The sequence below is a fragment of the Hyperoodon ampullatus genome (assembly GCF_949752795.1).
Source record: "Hyperoodon ampullatus genome assembly, chromosome: 9".
NCBI lineage: Eukaryota > Metazoa > Chordata > Mammalia > Artiodactyla > Ziphiidae > Hyperoodon > Hyperoodon ampullatus.
In genome coordinates this window covers 84,021,428-84,039,375 of record NC_136922.1, presented here as the reverse complement: position 1 = coordinate 84,039,375, position 17,948 = coordinate 84,021,428, and the positions used below count along the sequence as shown (strand labels likewise).

Sequence of the window (17,948 nt, the reverse complement as noted above, 5' to 3'; positions counted from 1 at the left end):
GTCTTCAGGATCAGAGCTCTTAACCACTTACATTTACTTCCTCTATACTATGTGATTACTTTTCTCATATTTGGTACTAAATATTTGGGCATGTAACCATTCATTTTTCAAGTGAGTTGCCCTTTCTTTATGGGAATTCTTCTTGAATAGATCAAGTGACCTAGTATTACCTCTAAACTACTGAAATAAAAGATAAATGACTTAACTTTACAATTTTTTTTAAAAGATAGAGTGTTTTCAGACTGAATGTGGTTTCACCTATTCACATGAATTTTCTTAGCTGAACTTTGATGAGGGCTACTGGGTTTCAGTGCACTCATTACTTCATCTTATGACCTCTTTTTAAAGTGACAGAGTTTCCATTTCCTCACTTTTAGCTCATGTCTCTGGATATACAATGTATACTTTGTCCTCAAAGCACTTTTATTTCTAGTTTTCTTCTGTATTAATTTTAGGGTCAGGCTTTGTTGCTATAAAAATGAGACTGCAGGGCTTCCCTGGTGGCGCAGTGGTTGAGAGTCCGCCTGCCGATGCAGGGGACACAGGTTCGTGCCCCAGTCCGGGAAGATCCCACATGCCGTGGAGCGGCTGGGCCCGTGCACCATGGCCACTGAGCCTGCGTGTCCGGAGCCTGTGCTCCACAACGGGAGAGGCCACAACAGTGAGAGGCCCGCGTACCACGAGAAAAAAAAAAAAAAAAAAAGAGACTGCAAAATATAGTGCCTCATGCAACACAGACATTGTTTAGGAAGGCAGTTCAAGGAGAGTAGCAGGCTTGACTCCAGGAGGTCACCCAGAGACCCAGGTTCTCTCTATCTTGTTGTTCTGCATCCCCTATGACTTTGTTTCCATCTGTGTGCTCAGTGGTGGCACATGCCTTCACATCTGCATTCTAACTCACAGGAAGGGGGAAGAGACAATAAGTTGAGGACAGGCAATTCCCCTTATAAGCATGTACTCCATTCGTCAAAATCTATGTCCCATTGGCCAAAATCTAGTCATGTATCCATGCCTAGTCAGCTACAAGAAGGGCTGTGGAAGGGCTGTGGAGTGTAGGCTTGGGCTGGGGGAGTTCACAGCTCTCTTGACCTAAAAGGACACGAGGAGAACAGACACGGGAGGTAATTAACAAACTCCGTCACAGTTTGTTCCTCTAGCATCCAGTATCCCTTCTCACCCTTCCTCCCTTGTGGAGGAAATGCTTACTTGCTTCCCAAAGGAGACAAACCAAATTACTGCACCCATCTGAGAGCCCAGGATCCCTGGGAGGGGTTCAGCTTCTATCAGGTCAGATGTGGTTCCAGTGACCTCTGCACTAAAACATGAGTTATCTGCTACAATAACCCCAGTTGGAAAGTGGGAGAATGGAAAGCATCCAACTGAGTCTTATTAGCAGCAGTTAGCAAATTTTGCTGGGCAGGAAATGCTTGGCCATCCTTGGTAGGCCTTCTTGGCCATCCAGATTTGCCCTCTGGGAGTGACTTTTTGCCACTGTTCTTGGTGGCCCCTGTCTTTTGTGGCCACATCTGTGGTGAGTATTGAAGAGTGTCCCTCCTTGGGAGCTGCTCTCATTTGACAGCCTGCTTTCTACTGGTGCAGGTTTGGGGACCTGAGATTTGCTTTAGTGATTGAACGATCACTGGCTTTGTCAGCTAGCCTTTTGTTTTCTTTGACAATGCAATTTCCTACAAAATTCCAGTCTGTTTGCTTCCAGTCTGTTCCATATGAAAGTAACCTTTGGCTATAGTTCTTAAGCTTGCAGATTCTAGCTTTTTACTTACTGGCTGCAGTGCGCAGCCCACTCCTAGCTCTCTCTCTCAGTTTAAGGGCTTCTACCTTGATGTCCTCTGGAGCCATGGGCTTGTATGGAGAAGGTACACCTTTGTCATCTGAATCTTTACAGCAGGGCTGGCTCCCATTGTGTGGCTTGGGACAATGTCTATAGGAAGTTCTTGAAGTAGGCTCTGAGTGACTATCTTATCTTCTGCTACTTGGAGAGGAGAAGCAGTTGGTTTTACTAGCAGGGGTCATGAGCTTTGCAGCCTGCAATATCTGTGTTCTTACCACCTGCCACCTGGTCACTAAGCCACTGCCAGGTATTTTCAGTTTTGGTATGTACTGACCCAGCATCTAGGTAGCAACTCTATACTAGGACAAACTAAGCTGCTATAACAAAGAGACCCAAAATATACTGGCTTACACAAGATAGGAGTTTATTTCTTTTTCATCTGATGGTCTCCACGTAGGCAGGTAGTCCAGGATGGGTCAACACTTCTGCTCTAAAACATCAATTGGAGACCAGGTTCCTTCTTTTTGTTACTCTGCCTGGTCCTGAGGTGCTGTCCTCAGCTTAGCACTGAAGCTGGGACACCGTCTCGTCCACATTCCAGACTGCGGGAGGTAGGAGAGTGGGAGACAGAGTGGAGGGTAAATAATGTCCTTATGGAAACTGAACCAGAAGTTACACCCATGCTTCCCAGTGACACCTCACTGGCCCAAAACAAACTTCTGTAGCCACACCCAGATGCAAAGGATACTGGGAACAGGGAAGGTGGGGTAATGGTCTCTAGTGGGGCAGCAACTATTTTTCTTTTCTGGATTTTTTTTTTGTTAAGTTTTCTGCTCCCTTGAATACATACCCATGCCATGTATAAAATGAAATATACTTAAAAATTGTTTTAGCTTTATTGCAGTATAAATGACATATAAAATTGTAAGATAGTGCACATCATGGTAATTTGATATGCGTTTACACTGTGAAAGGATTCCTCCCATCTAGTTAATTAACATATCCATCACCTCACATATTTCTCTCTCTCTCTCTTTATTTTTTTGTGAGAACTTCTAAGTTCTACTCTCTTAGCAAATTTCAATATATAATATAATGCTATCAACTATATAAAAGGAAACTTACTTTAAGTCCCTGTTTTGGTGCCACTGGCCAGGATTAAATCTCTCCTTCTTTACGTGAGGTGAACCTAGATTTTTGTTTGTTTGTTTTAAACGCCTGCCTCTGGGGTATGTAGAAATGGGAGACAAGTTGGAAATCTGGGTCTAAGAGGAATCGGAATGAGATCTCTCTAAATAAAATTCAGGGGATTCTACAATCCCCGTGAAGGAAGAGGGATGAATGGATACTGGGAAGTCAGAGAGTCCCTGACCACAACCCTGCTGACTAATAACAGAATGAGGCTAAATGTGATGCGACTTCTGGCATTTTCTTAGAAACTTGCTCCTTCACAAGGAGTCTATCCACCACGGAAATGCTAGGAACGAAAAACATCCTCCTGCTCTTTTTGATCATTTAGCTCTCTTCCTGTGTTCTTACAAATACAATGTGAATTGAGTTTTAAGGGAAAAAAAACATAGGACAAATGATCAACTGTTTGAAGTTCAAATATCCGTCATTTGTTGAGTTCCTTTCAGCCAATCACATCGTAATTCCATCAAGGGAACTTATGCGTGTGTCTAAAAAGGTCTATTCGTAACTGATTGCAAGCAGCATGGTTTAGGTGATTTTCATCTTTTCTTAATACTGACAATGTTGCCAGCCCAGATGGAGTCATTCAGGCTTGTTAGGAGTCCTAGATGCATGAAAGCAAGCACGCTTGTATTCTGTTTTATGAAGATGTAAAAATAACAAGCTGAGTGTCATTGCCTCAGCTCAGTCTGATTGTCTATTGCCTCTGATAGCACTGAGCTTGTAGGCAAAACTGCTTCCCAAGTTTATATTAGGGAACGAGGTTTATTTAAGGTGAGAGGAAAAGGAAAATACAGAAGAGTCATTGTACCTGGAAAAGTTAGGATGCTGGGAAATACGGTTTGGAGGTTACACACGTGCTGTTTTCGGATATGGTAGGTTCATCTGGGCACCTGTGAGCCGTTCCCTCTTTATGCTTGTTGAACTCTGTTTTCTTCCCCTACACACACAGTTATCAACATTAATTTCTGGGTTCATATGAGTGTACATGTGTGTGTCTTTGCTTCCCTTTCCATTCGCTGAGTCAACAAGTAGCTGCAGTTCTGATAGTCTGGCCCTTGTTCAACCCAACCTTGAAGTTTTTCTCCTCTCCGTTCCCACACAGCATCTCCTTGGCCTGATGATTTACTTTGCTAGGGTCTTGTCAGTTGTAGTTGCTGCTTTCCTCTTTGGGTGTTGAGACTTTCTGGTTTGGGTATGTCTGGTTTTCCCAGACCCCCTTGCTCCTGAGCAGGTCTTGGTCTCAACCAAATTGTGAACTTTGCCTTTATGTGCTCTTCGTTCTGAATCATTCTCAGTGACATCTCCCTCTTCAGTACAAACTCCTCAGGAGCTTAAAATGATCTACTACAAGCATGATGCTTCTTTGCAGTTTCCTGTTTGTTTTTTTTTAACATCTTTATTGGAGCATAATTGCTTTACCATGGTGTGTTAGTTTCTGCTGTATAACAAAGTGAATCAGCTATACATATACATATGTTCCCATATCCCCTCCCTCTTGCATCTCCCTCCCACCCTCCCTATCCCACCCATCTAGGTGGTCACAAAGCACTGAGCTGATCTCCCTGTGCTATGCAGCTGCTTCCCACTAGCTATCTATTTTAATTTGGTAGTGTATATATGTCCATGCCATGTTTTTAAAATGAGTGCAAATCTTGGATTCTGCAGCACAATTGATCCATTCTTTTAAATAAACAAATGATTTAAATTGAGGGTTAAAACATTTGCCTCCCTCTGCCTCAACTCTTCAAGTAAAACTTAACTTGCAGGAAAATAAGCCATGTTTATCTGTGGCTTTGCAAAACCTTTAGGCACATGGCTCCGCACAACCACCTTTAGGCACTTGGCTCCAAACCTCCAGGGAGTCAAAGTTTTCTAGTTTGAGAAATACATATTTTCTTAGTCAAAGAAATTGAGCTCTAAAAGTGGGATTTGAGTTTAAGGGATTTAAAAACAAATCCCCTTATTTTATTTTATTTTACTTTTTATTTTTCCAGCTTCATTGAGGGATAATTGACAAATAAAAATTAAATATAAAATTAAAAATAAAAATTCTATATATTTAAGGTGTACAACTTGATGTTTTGAAATACATATACATTGCAAAATAATTACCACAATCAAGTTAATTAATATATCATCACCTCACATAGTTACCATTTTCTTTTCTTTTGGTCTTTTTTAAAAATTGAAATATAGTTGATTTACAATGTTGTGCTAGTTTCAGGTGTATAGCACAGTGATTCATATATATATATATATGTGAAGATATATTCATATATATATATATATATATATATATATACAGTTTTCAGATTCTTTTCCATTATAGGTTATTACAAAATATTGAATATAGTTCCCTGTGCTATATAGTAGATCTTTGTTGTTTATATATCATTTTCTTTTTCTTCTTTTTTTTTTGTAGTGAGAACACTTTAGATCTATCCTCTTAGCAAATTTTGAGTATACAATGCTATGCTATTTACTATAGACACAGTGCTATACTTTAGATCTCCAGAATTTGTTTATCTTGCATAACTGAAACTTTGTACCTTTTGACCAACATCTCCCCAATTCCCCCTTCCACCTGCCCCCAGCCCCTGGCAACCACCATTCCACTCTCTGTTTCTATGAGTTTGCCTATTTTAGATTTTACACATAAGTGAGATTGTGCAGTATTTGTCTTTCTGTGACGGGCTTATTTCACTTGGTGTGATGTGCTCCAGATCTATCCATGTTCTTGCAAATGGCAGGATTTCCTTCTATTCTAAGTCTGAATAATACTGTATTGTGTGTGTGCATGTGGGGTGTGAGTGTGTGTTTGTGTGTGTATGTGTATCTTTATCCATTCACCCACTGATGGAAATTTAGGTTGTTTCTCGGCTACTGTGAAGGGAAAGTCTCTCTCTGAAGCCTAGGAATCATACTATAGAAAAGATGACTCATAGGTCCGGTCTAACCAACAGTTCTAGTCTCCTGCCATGTCTTCTTTGATGCATATAAGTGTAGTTGCCTCCCTCATGACCTTAACTGGAGGCACAAAGACCTGGGATTTCTATCCCTGACCCTCAAGAGGAACCTCATACTGTTTAGTGGTCTGTTGACTTTAATGTCTCTAGTCATTTGAAGATACCTCTTATTTATTTACCTTTCAATTTTTTTATATTGCTCCTTTCTCTGGCCTAGGAATGACTGGTATGTTCATTTTTAACTCTTGTGGTTTAACCTTTGTGTATACCATTATTAAAACCAATTTTAGAAAGTTACAAGCATGCTGTGGAGACCCATCCCTAAACATTTTTACGAATGATTTAGAGCAGGGCTAAATAATTACATTTTGTGGCTGAAAGACTCACAGTTGGTAAGTTAGAGGAATTGACTCTCTCTTTGCCTTTCTTAAATATATAGAAAAATTATGAATTTTTATACATTTATAGTGTAAAATCATTTTGATAGCATAGTTGAGAGCTCTAGGGGATTTTGCCTCTGCCCACATTTTTCTAAATTTGGCTTCTTAAGTATTGGGAAAGTACTGGCTTAAGTTTAAGTCTGATCATCATGAGCAGTTATACAGGGCATACAAAAGGAATGATGTCTTGTCCCTAGTCCCTTGAGAGCAAGGGGACAGAATGAATGTGTATCTACATATATATCAAGGGATTGATGGGTAACAAAGTATGGAGTGATGATTTATTCATTCACTCCATATATACTCACTAAGCTCCCCTTACGTCCCCAACACAGTGCTATGTCCTACAGAGGAGGTGGTAGATGAAATAGACAAGGTCCCTGCTCTCATGGACCCAGTGGGAATGATGACGTATTTATTGGAATGTGATTATATGCCAGACATTGTTCTGCCATCTTCACATGTACTAACTCTTGATCTTTACAGTAACCATTATGAGGCATGGGATATATTTACAGCTAATGTGTTGGAACCAAGATTTGAACCCTAGCAACTATCTCCATAACACACAGTGTTGGCTTCCACAGCTCCCTCTTACATAATCCACCAGCATGTACAGGTTTATCAATCTGTAAACTGTGATAAGTGCTAAGAAAGAAGAGTACAAGATGCTAATTGGGAGTAGCAAGGGATGTGGGGTTAGAGAAGAACACATGAAGAATGATTAAATCACCAGTCAAGTGTGAACAGGAGACTGGGCCAAACGAAAGAGCTTGGTGTGTCCAGCTAGGCTTTCACCTGGCTAGAGTCAATTTCCAGATAACCCCAGTCCAATCATTAATCTCTCTGTTCTTAACTATTTTCAAGATGAACTATTTGCTTGCATTGCCCTTCACACGTGTATGATTGTGTACAACGTAAATGAACCTGCTACTTTCTTTCATTTAAAAGCTTTTGAAGCCTGCCCTTTTTACAGTGTTTTCTTGAGAAGAGGTAGGGAAGTATGTTCCCATTAATTGTATCCTGCTTGGGGCCAGTCCACCTTGCAGCTGTGCTTGGTATCCAGGTGTGATTCTGAGGGCTTCATTGTTGCAACCATGAGAGGATGGGTCTTTCTAAGAGGTCATGGGGGGCTTCCCTGGTGGCGCAGTGGTTGAGAGTCCGCCTGCCGATGCGGGGGACGCGGGTCCGTGCCCCGGTCTGGGAAGATCCCACATGCCGCGGAGTGGCTGGGCCCGTGAGCCATGGCCGCTGAGCCTGCACGTCCGGAGACTGTGCTCCGCAACGGGAGAGGCCACAACAGTGAGAGGCCCGCGTACCGCAAAAAAAAAAAAAAAAAAAAAAAAAAGGTCATGGGACATAGCTCCTAAGGGAAAGTATCTTGAGCTTTTCACCATCATCATCATGATCATCCTGGTTCTAACCCTTTCCTGGATAGATAATGGGGCTTCTGGAACCCTGACAGACCTCTTATTACTTTTCCATATTGTTCAACTCTAGAAACTGGACTCTTTTTTGTGTGTGTGTGTGTGGTACGCGGGCCTCTCACTGCTGTGGCCTCTCCCATTGTGGAGCACAGTCTCCGGACGCGTAGGCTCAGCGGCCACGGCTCACGGGCCTAGCCGCTCCGCGGCACGCGGGATCCTCCCGGACCGGGGCACGAACCCGCGTCCCCTGCATCAGCAGGCGGACTCCCAACCACTGCGCCACCAGGGAAGCCCGAAACTGGACTCTTTATTTCATTTCATAGCAAATCTAGTCTTAGTCAAACCGTTGAAGGATCCATCTCTACCTTTCCTTCTTGCCTCCCCAATCCGAATTGTACAAATTCATTTCTGATAGTGTTCACCCTTTCCTGAACACAGGGCATTCTCATTCTTTTTTAAAAAATGTATTTTAATTTGTAAGGCCTCTTCAAGAAGGTCTTCTTTGATTAACTCAATTCATTAAACTTTATTCCCCGTCTCCAGGCATTTTTGTATGTTGTTTACATGCTATCCTTTGAACTCAATAATACAACTTTATGCATATGCCTGCTTATGTTCTCTAGCCAGATGGTGTACTGTTCAAGGATGAGCACTATGCCTTTTCTTTATAATTTTTCCACAGAGTCCTATGTGTTGGCTGACTGTGAATACTCAAAAAGATTTCCTAAATAAGGAATTCAATGTCACTTCTTTATTAGTTGTCTGTGATTTGCTCTGTGTGGTGTCAACCTTGACTTTAGTTTACCAACTGAAAATATGCCATTTATGTGGTATTAACTAAGGATAAACAGTGTGTTCATTGATTGACTTTCTTACCTTCCAGTCTGTAGTGTTGGTGTGGAGAAGTGTTAGCCTTCACATACTTTGGATTTCCACTATCCTTAAAATAGAAGCCCAAATGATGAAATGAACATAATACATTCTTTTTTTTTAACATCATTATTGGAGTATAATTACTTTACAATGATGTGTTAGTTTCTGCTTTACAACAAAGTGAATCAGTTATACATACACATATGTCCTCATATCTCTTCCCTCTTGCATCTCTCCCTCCCTCCTACTCTCCCAATCCCACCTCTCTACATGGTCACGAAGCACCAAGATGTTCTCTCTGTGCTATGTGGCTGCTTCCCACTAGCTATCTATTTTACGTTTGGTAGTGTATATATGTCCATGCCACTCTCTCATTTTGTCCCAGCTTACCCTTCCCCCTCCCCGTATCCGCAAGTCCATTCTCTAGTAGGTCTGCATCTTTATTCCCGTCTTGCCCCTAGGTTCTTCATGACCATTTTTTCCTCTTTTTTTAGATTCCATATATATGTGTTAGCATACGGTATTTGTTTTTCTCTTTCTGACTTACTTCACTCTGAATGACAGTATCTAGGTCCATCCACCTCACTACAAATAACTCAGTTTTGTTCCTTTTTATGGCTGAGGAATATTCCATTGTATATATGTGCCACATCTTTATCCATTCATCTGTTGAAGGACACTTAGGTTGCTTCCATGTCCTGGCTATTGTACATAGAGATGCAGTGAACATTGTGGTACATGAGTTTTTGAATTATGGTTTTCTAAGGGTATATGCCCAGTAGTGGGATTGCTGGGTCGTATGGTAGTTCTATTTTTAGTTTTTTAAGGAACCTCCGTACTGTCCTCCATAGTGGCTGTATCAATTTACATTCCCACCAACAGTGCAAGAGGGTTCCCTTTTCTCCACATCCTCTCCAGCATTTATTGTTTGTAGATATTTTGATGATGGCCATTCTGATCGGTGTGAGATGACACCTCATTGTAGTTTTGATTTGCATTTCTCTAATGATTAATGATGTTGAGCATTCTTTCATGTGTTTGTTGGCAATCTGTATATCTTCTTTGGAGAAATGTCTATTTAGGTCTTCTGCCCATTTTTGGACTGGGTTGTTTGTTTTTTTTGATATTGAGCTGCATGAGCTGCTCTTAAATTTTGGAGATTAATCCTTTGTCAGTTGCTTCATTTGCAAATATTTTCTTCCATTCTGAGGGTTGTCTTTTCATCTTGTTTATGGTTTCCTTTGCTGTGCAAAAGCTTTTAAGTTTCATTAGGTCCCATTTATTTATTTTTGTTTTTATTTCCATTTCTCTAGGAGGTGGGTCAAAAAGGATCTTGCTGTGATTTATGTCATAGAGTGTTCTGCCTATGTTTTCCTCTAAGAGTTTCATGGTGTCTGGCCTTACATTTAGGTCTTTAATCTGTTTTGAGTTTATTTTTGTGTATGGTATTAGGGACTGTTCTAATTTCATTCTTTTACATGTAGCTGTCCAGTTTTCCCAGCACCACTTATTGAAGAGGCTGTCTTTCCTCTACTGTATATTCTTGCCTCCTTTGTCAAACATAAGGTGACCATATGTGTGTGGGTTTATCTCTGGACTTTCTATCCTGTTCCATTGATCTGTATTTCTGTTTCTGTGCCAGTACCATACTGTCTTAATTACTGTAGTTTTGTAGTATAGTCTGAAGTCAGGGAGCCTGATTCCTCCAGCTCTGTTTTTCTTTCTCAAGATTGCTTTGGCTATTCGGGGTCTTTTGTGTTTCCATACAAATTGTGAAATTTTTTGTCCTAGTTCTGTGAAAAATGCCTGTGGTGCTTTGATAGAGATTGCATTGAATCTGCACATTGCTTTGGGTAGTAGAGTCATTTTCACAATGTTGATTCTTCCAATCCAAGAACATGGTATACCTCTCCATCTGTTTGCATCAACTTTAATTTCTTTCATCAGTGTCTTATAATTTTCTGCATACAGGTCTTTTGTCTCCTTAGGTAGCTTTATTCCTAGATATTTTATTCTTTTTGTTGCAATGGTAAATGGGAGTGTTTTCTTAATTTCACTTTCAGATTTTTCATCATTAGTGTATAGGAATGCAAGAGATTTCTGTGCATTAATTTTGTATCCTGCTACTTTAACAAATTCATTGATTAGCTCTAGTAGTTTTCTGATAGCATGTTTAGGATTATCTATGTATAGTATCATGTCATCTGCAAACAGTGACAGCCTTACTTCTTCTTTTCCAATTTGGATTCCTTTTATTTCTTTTTCTTCTCTGATAGCTGTGGCTAAAACTTCCAAAACTATGTTGAATAATAGTGGAGAGAGTGGGCAACATTTTCTTGTTCCTGGTCTTAGTGAAAATGGTTTCAAGTTTTCACGATTGAGGACGATGTTGGCTGTGGGCTTGTCATATATGGCTTTTATTATTTTGAGGAAAGTTCTCTGTCTGCCTACTTTCTGGAGGGTTTTTATCATAAATGGGTGTTGAAAAAATAAAAAATAAAAAAAATAAATGGGTGTTGAATTTTGTCAGAAACTTTCTCTGCATCGATTGAGATGATCCTATGGTTTTTCTTCTTCAATTTGTTAATATGGTGTATCACGTTGATTGATTTGCATATATTGAAGAATCCTTGCATTCCTGTGATAAACCCCACTTGATCATAATGTATGATCCTTTTAATGTGCCGTTGGATTCTGTTTGCTAGTATTTTGTGGAGGATTTTTGCATCTATGTTCATCAGTGATATTGGCCTGTAGTTTTCTTTCTTTGTGACATCTTTGTCTCGTTTTGGTATCAGGGTGATGTTGGCCTTGTTAGAATGAGTTTGGGAGTGTTCCTCCCTCTGCTATATTTTGGAAGAGTTTGAGAAGGATAGGTGTTAGCTCTTCTCTAAATGTTTGATAAAATTCACCTGTGAAGCCATCTGGTCCTGGGCTTTTGTTTGTTGGAAGATTTTTAATCACAGTTTCAATTTCAGTGCTTGTGATTGGTCTGTTCATATTTTCTATTTCTTCCTGGTTCAGTATCGGAAGGTTGTGCTTTTCTATGAATTTGTCCATTTCTTCCAGGTTGTCCATTTTATTGGCATAGAGTTGCTTACAGTAATCTCTCATGATCTTTTGTATTTCTGCAGTGTCAGTTGTTATTCTCCTTTTTCATTTCTAATTCTATTGATATGAGTCTTCTCCCTTTTTTTCTTGATGAGTCTGGCTAATGGTTTATCAATTTTGTTTATCTTCTCAAAGAGCCAGCTTTTAGTTTTATTGATCTTTGCCATCGTGTCCTTCATTTCTTTTTCATTTATTTCTGATCTGATCTTTATGATTTCTTTCTCTCTGCTAACTTTGGGGTTTTTTTGTTCTTCTTTCTCTAATTGCTTTAGGTGTAAGGTTAGGTTGTCCATTTGAGATATTTCTTGTTTCTTAAGGTACGATTGTATTGCTATAAACTTCCCTCTTAGAACTGCTTATGCTGCATCCCATAGGTTTTGGGTTGTCGTGTTTTCATTGTCATTTGTTTCTAGGTATTTTTTTATTTCCTCTTTGATTTCTTCAGTGATCTCTTGGTTTTTAAGTAGTGGGTTGTTTAGCCTCCATGTGTTTGTATTTCTTACAGATTTTTTCCTGTAATGGATACCTAGTCTCATAGCATTGTGGTTGGAAAAGATACTTGATACGATTTCAATTTTCTTAAATTTACCAAGGCTTGACTTGTGCCCCAAGATATGATCTATCCTGGAGAATGTTCTCTGAGCACTTTAGAAGAATGTGTATTCTGTTGTTTTGGGATGGAATGTCCTATAAATATCAATTAAGTCAATCTCGTTTAATGTATCATTTAAAGCTTGTGTTTCCTTATTTATTTTCATTTTGGATGATCTGTCCATTGGTGAAAGTGGGGTGTTAAAGTCCCCTACTATGATTGTGTTACTGTTGATTTCTGCTTTTATGGTTGTTAGTATTTGCCTTATGTATTGAGGTGCTCCTATGTTGGGTGCGTAAATATTTACAATTGTTATATCTTCTTCTTGGATCGATCCCTTGATCATTATGTAGTGTCCTTCTTTGTCTCTTGTAATAGTCTTTGTTTTAAAGTGTATTTTGTCTGATATGAGTATTGCTCTTCCAGCTTTCTTTTGATTTCCATTAGCATGGAATATCTTTTTCCATCCCCTCACTTTCAGTCTGTAAGTGGCCCTAGGTCTGAAGTGGGTCTCTTTTAAACAGCATATACACGGGTCTTGTTTTTGTATCCATTCAGCCAATCTATGTCTTTTGGTTGGAGCATTTAATCCATTTACATTTAAGGTAATTATCGATATGTATGTTCCTATTACTATTTTCTTAATTTTTGGGGGTTTATTATTGTAGGTCTTTTCCTTCTTTTGTGTTTCCTGCCTAGAGAAGTTCCTTTAGCATTTGTTTTAAAGCTGGTTTGGTGGTGCTGAATTCTCTTAGCTTTTGCTTGTCTGTAAAGGTTTTAATTTCTCTGTGAAATCTGAATGAGATCCTTGCTGGGTAGAATAATCTTGGTTGTAGGTTTTTCTCCTTCATCACTTTAAATATGTCCTGCCACTCCCTTCTGGCTTGTAGAGTTTCTGCTGAATGATCAGCTGTTAACCTTATGGGGATTCTCTTATGTGTTATTTGTTGATTTTCCCTTGCTGCTTTTAATATGTTTTCTTTGTGTTTAATTTTTGATAGTTTGATTAATATGTGTCTTGGCGTGTTTCTCCTTGGATTTATCCTGTGTGGGACTCTCTGTGCTTCCTGGACTTGGTTAACTATTTCCTTCTCATTTTAGGGAAGTTTTCAACTATAATCTCTTCAAATATTTTCTCAGTCCCTTTCTTTTTCTCTTCTTCTTTTGGGACCCCTATAATTCGAATGTGGGTGTGTTTAATGTTGTCCCAGAGGTCTCTGACACTGTTCTCAATTCTTTTCATTCTTTTTTTTTAGTCTGCTCTGCAGTAGTTATTTCCACTATTTTATCTTCCAGGTCACTTATCCATTCTTCTGCCTCAGTTATTCTGCTATTGATCCCTTCTAGAGAATTTTTAATTTCATTTATTGTGTTGTTCATCACTTTTTGTTTGGTCTTTAGTTGTTCTAGGTCCTTGTTAAACGTTTCGTATTTTCTCCATTCTATTTAGAAGATTTTGGATCATCTTTACTATCATTATTCTGAATTCTTTTTCAGGTAGACTGCCTATTTCCTCTTCATTTGTTAGGTCTGGTGGGTTTTTGCCTTGCTCCTTCATCTGCTGCGTGTTTCTCTGTCTTCTCATTTTGCTTAACTTACTGTGTTTGGGGTCTCCTTTTCGCAGGCTGCAGGTTCGTAGTTCCCGTCGTTTTTGGTGTCTGTCCCCAGTGGCTAAGGTTGGTTCAGTGGGTTGTGTAGGCTTCCTGGTGGAGGGGACTGGTGCCTGTGTTCTGGTGGAGGAGCCTGGATCTTGTCTTTCTGTTGGGCAGATCCACGTCTGGTGGTGTGTTTTAGGGTGTCTGTAGCCTTATTATGATTTTAGGCAGCCTCTGTGCTAATGGATGGGGTTGTGTTCCTGTCTTGCTAGTTGTTTGGCGCAGGGTTTTCAGCACTGTAGCTTGCTGGTCTTTGAGTGGAGCTGGGTCTTGGCGTTGAGATGGAAATATCTGGGAGATTTTCGGTGTTTGATATTACGTAGAGCTGGGAGCTCTCTTGTGGACCAATGTCCTGAACTTGCCTCTCCCACCTCAGAGGCACAGCCCTGATGCCTGGCTGGAGCAAGAAGAGCCTGTCCTCCACATGGCTCAGAATATAAGGGAGAAAAAAAGAAAGAAAGAAAGAATATAAAATAAAGTAAAATAAAATAAAATAAATTTACTAAAATAAAGTATAATTGTTAAAAAAGTTTTAAGTAATAAAAAGAAAGAAAGAAAGAAACAAGAGAGCAACCAAACCAAATAACGAATCCACCAATGATAACAAGTGCTAAAAACTATACAAAAAAACAAAAACAGACAGACAGAACCCTAGGACAAATGGTAAAAGCAAAGCTATACAGATAAAATACACACACAGAAGCATACACATACACACTCACAAAAACAGAAAAAGGGGGAAAATGTATATATCCTTGTTCCCAAAGTCCACCTCCTCAATGTGGGATGATTCCTTGTGTATTCAGTTATTCCACAGATGCAGGGTATATCAAGTTGATTGTGCAGCTTTAATCCGCTGCTCCTAAGGCTGCTGGGAGAGATTTCCCTTTCTCTTCTTTGTTCGCACAGCTCCTGGGGCTCAGCTTTGGATTTGGCCCCGCCTTTGCGTGTAGGTCGCCGGACGGCGTCTGTTCTTTGCTCAGACAGGACGGGGTTAAAGGAGCAGCTGATTCGGGGGCTCTGGTTCACTCAGGCCGGGGGAGGGAGGGGCACGGAGGCGGGGTGAGCTTGCGGCGGCAGAGGCCGGCGGGACATTGCACCAGCCCGAGGCGCACCCTGTGTTCTCCCGGGTAAGTTGTCCCTGGATCACGGGACCCTGTCAGTGGCGGGCTGCACAGGCTCCCGGGAGGGGAGGTGTGGATAGTGACCTGTGCTCGCACACAGGCTTCCTGGTGGCGGTAGCAGCGGCCTTAGCATCTCATGCTCCTCTCTGAGGTCCGCGCTGATAGCCGCGGCTCGCGCCCGTCTCTGGAGCTCCTTTAAGTGGCGCTCTGAATCCCCTCTCCTCGCGCACCAGGAAACAAAGAGGCAAGAAAAAGTCTCTTGCCTCTTCGGCAGCTTCAGACCTTTTCCCGGACTCCCTCCCGGCTAGCCGTGGTGCACTAGCCCCCTTCAGGCTGTGTTCATGCCGCCAGTCCTCTCCCTGCGCTCCGACCGAAGCCGGAGCCTCAGCTTCCAGCCCCGCCCGCCCCAGCGGCCGAGCAGACAAGCCTCTCGGGCTGGTGAGTGCCGGTCGGCACCGATCCTCTGTGCGGGAATCTCTCCGCTTTGCCCTCCGCACCCCTGTTCCTGCGCTCTCCTCCGTGGCTCTGAAGCTTCCCCCCTCCGTCACCCGCAGTCTCCGCCCGCGAAGGGGCTTCTAGTGTGTGGAAACCTTTCCTCCTTCACGGCTCCCTCCCACTGGTGCAGGTCCCGTCCCTATCCCCCCTTTTTTTTTTTTTTTGCTATACGCGGGCCTCTCACTGTTGTGGCCCCTCCCGTTGCAGAGCACAGGCTCCGTATGCGCAGGCTCAGCGGCCATGGCTCACGGGCCCAGCCGCTCCGCGGCATGTGGGATCTTCCCGGACCGGGGCACGAACCCGTTTCCCCTGCATCGGCAGGCGGACTCTCAACCACTGCGCCACCAGGGAAGCCCCGTCCCTATCCTTTTGTCTCTGTTTTTTCTTTTTCCTTTTGCCCTACCCAGGTACTTGGGGAGTTTCTTGCCTTTTGGGAGGTCTGAGGTGTTCTGCCAGCGTTCAGTAGGTGTTCTGTAGGAGTTGTTCCACGTGTAGATGTATTGCTGATTTATTTGTAGGGAGGAAGGTGATCTCCTCGCCTTACTCTTCTTCCATCTTGAAGCTCCTGTCAATAGATTCTTAAAGAAAGGCCCAACAACAAAGCCAAACCAAAGTAGCCGACCTGCCACTGGACAAACAAAACAGTGTTTCAGAGATGTTCAGGGAAAGAGAAAACTCATTTATAGCACCTGCTGGAGATGCTAGAAAAATTCTTACATTGTGAGGGTTGACTTTAGATAACCCGGAAGTCACTTCCCACCTAAGATGCTCTTGTAAAATTTAGAGGCAGAATTAAAGAAGGGGGTTAAAAGGAACGTTAGCAAGTGAATATAAAAATGGGGACTTGGGGATTTTTTGTGAGAAGGTCAATAGTTATTTTCTGTTGAGTTAGATGCTAAGTGCCTTGTGATGCTTTCAAAGCAACCATGATAAATTATTAAGTATTTGTAATTTATTACACACATCCGGGAATAATATATTGCAGTGTGAGCTGATGACACCAAGCAGTGCTGGCTGAAGCGTTTGTCTAGATATTGCACAAGATTGTCTGAAAAGCAGTGGGCTCATTAGTAACTCAGATTGTTGCATGAGACTGTTTTCCTTCTTAGGAGTTTATTAGAAACTCAGATTGTTGAGGAGACTGTGTTTTCCTTCTTATGAGTTTTTCAATTTCTAACTAGAAAATGAAGATTTGTTAAGACACATTTACATTAGTCAAGTGTCCTGGTGAGACTTCTACCCTCTGAAATTATTCGGATAATCACCAGTGTTTTCCAAGTGTAAGAAATGAAGGACAGAGCACGACTTCTATTTAAAACAAATGTTTTATGAATTCTTGATAAATATATATTTGGGCTTTTGACTTTTCAGTTATCTATGGCTGACATGAAATGCTATTAATCTATTGTTTGTTAACCTAGTTACAAACTACATTTTCTATTCTGCTCAGTGTAATTTTATAAAGAATAATTCACGCTAAGCATGCAGAAGCATGCCTCAGGTAAGGATTAATTCATAAAGTCCCTAGAGATGACCATTTTTCATAGCATCTTCACAACCTGAGCGTGTTCTTCTACTGATTCGAAGCACATCATTGAATTTGTTATTTGGAGGACAATAAAGAATACTGTTGCATTTTCCTTCCTAGCAATTATAGGAGCCCTTGTCATATGCTGTGGCTTGTTAGCTCTGTAACACCTTGAAAATCTTTAATTTATTTCACATCTTCACATCACTCCTGGAAATTATTATTTTTTTATCATTATTTTAACTAATGCTTTTCTTCTGAGGTATTCTAAATTTTACCTCCATTCTAATATGTTCAACATCAGCTCTAATTATAGACTCTTGAGAGCTTTCCATAAAACTTTAAAAGCTTCTATCCACCTGCACCAAGCAGTGTGCTGGCTGGAGAGAGGAGGAAGGAGAGGTGAGGGGTGGATGAGTGACAGCTGGAAGAGGATGGTGGAGGCTTCAAAAAGCAGAACAAGTTCAGAAACAGGCTAGGGTGTAACCAAGAGCAAGATTGTGAATACAAAGTACCTGCCAGTTGCAAGCTGAAAAGTAGGGGACCTTCAAGAATTCTGCCTGTGAATATCATTTACTATGTTATGTTCACATGAAAACATTTAATAGTTGATAGGAATCATCAGCTCGTAACTTACCTATAGTTTGTAACCTGTTAGGAAGTTGAAAGAAAAGTGGCCATGCAAACAAAATAGACTAACCATTAGGCTAATAGGGTGTTGGAACTGGATTATCAGGAGGAAGGGAAAACTTGG

The 17,948-nt window shown here is 41.0% G+C and overlaps 1 protein-coding gene across 3 annotated transcripts in view; it reads left to right on the top strand.

The window, feature by feature from the left end:
* GRM8 (glutamate metabotropic receptor 8) overlaps positions 1–17,948 on the top strand; it is a gene marked incomplete at both ends in the record, with an annotated part of 756,700 nt that overhangs the window by 295,883 nt on the left and 442,869 nt on the right. The window lies entirely within an intron of this gene.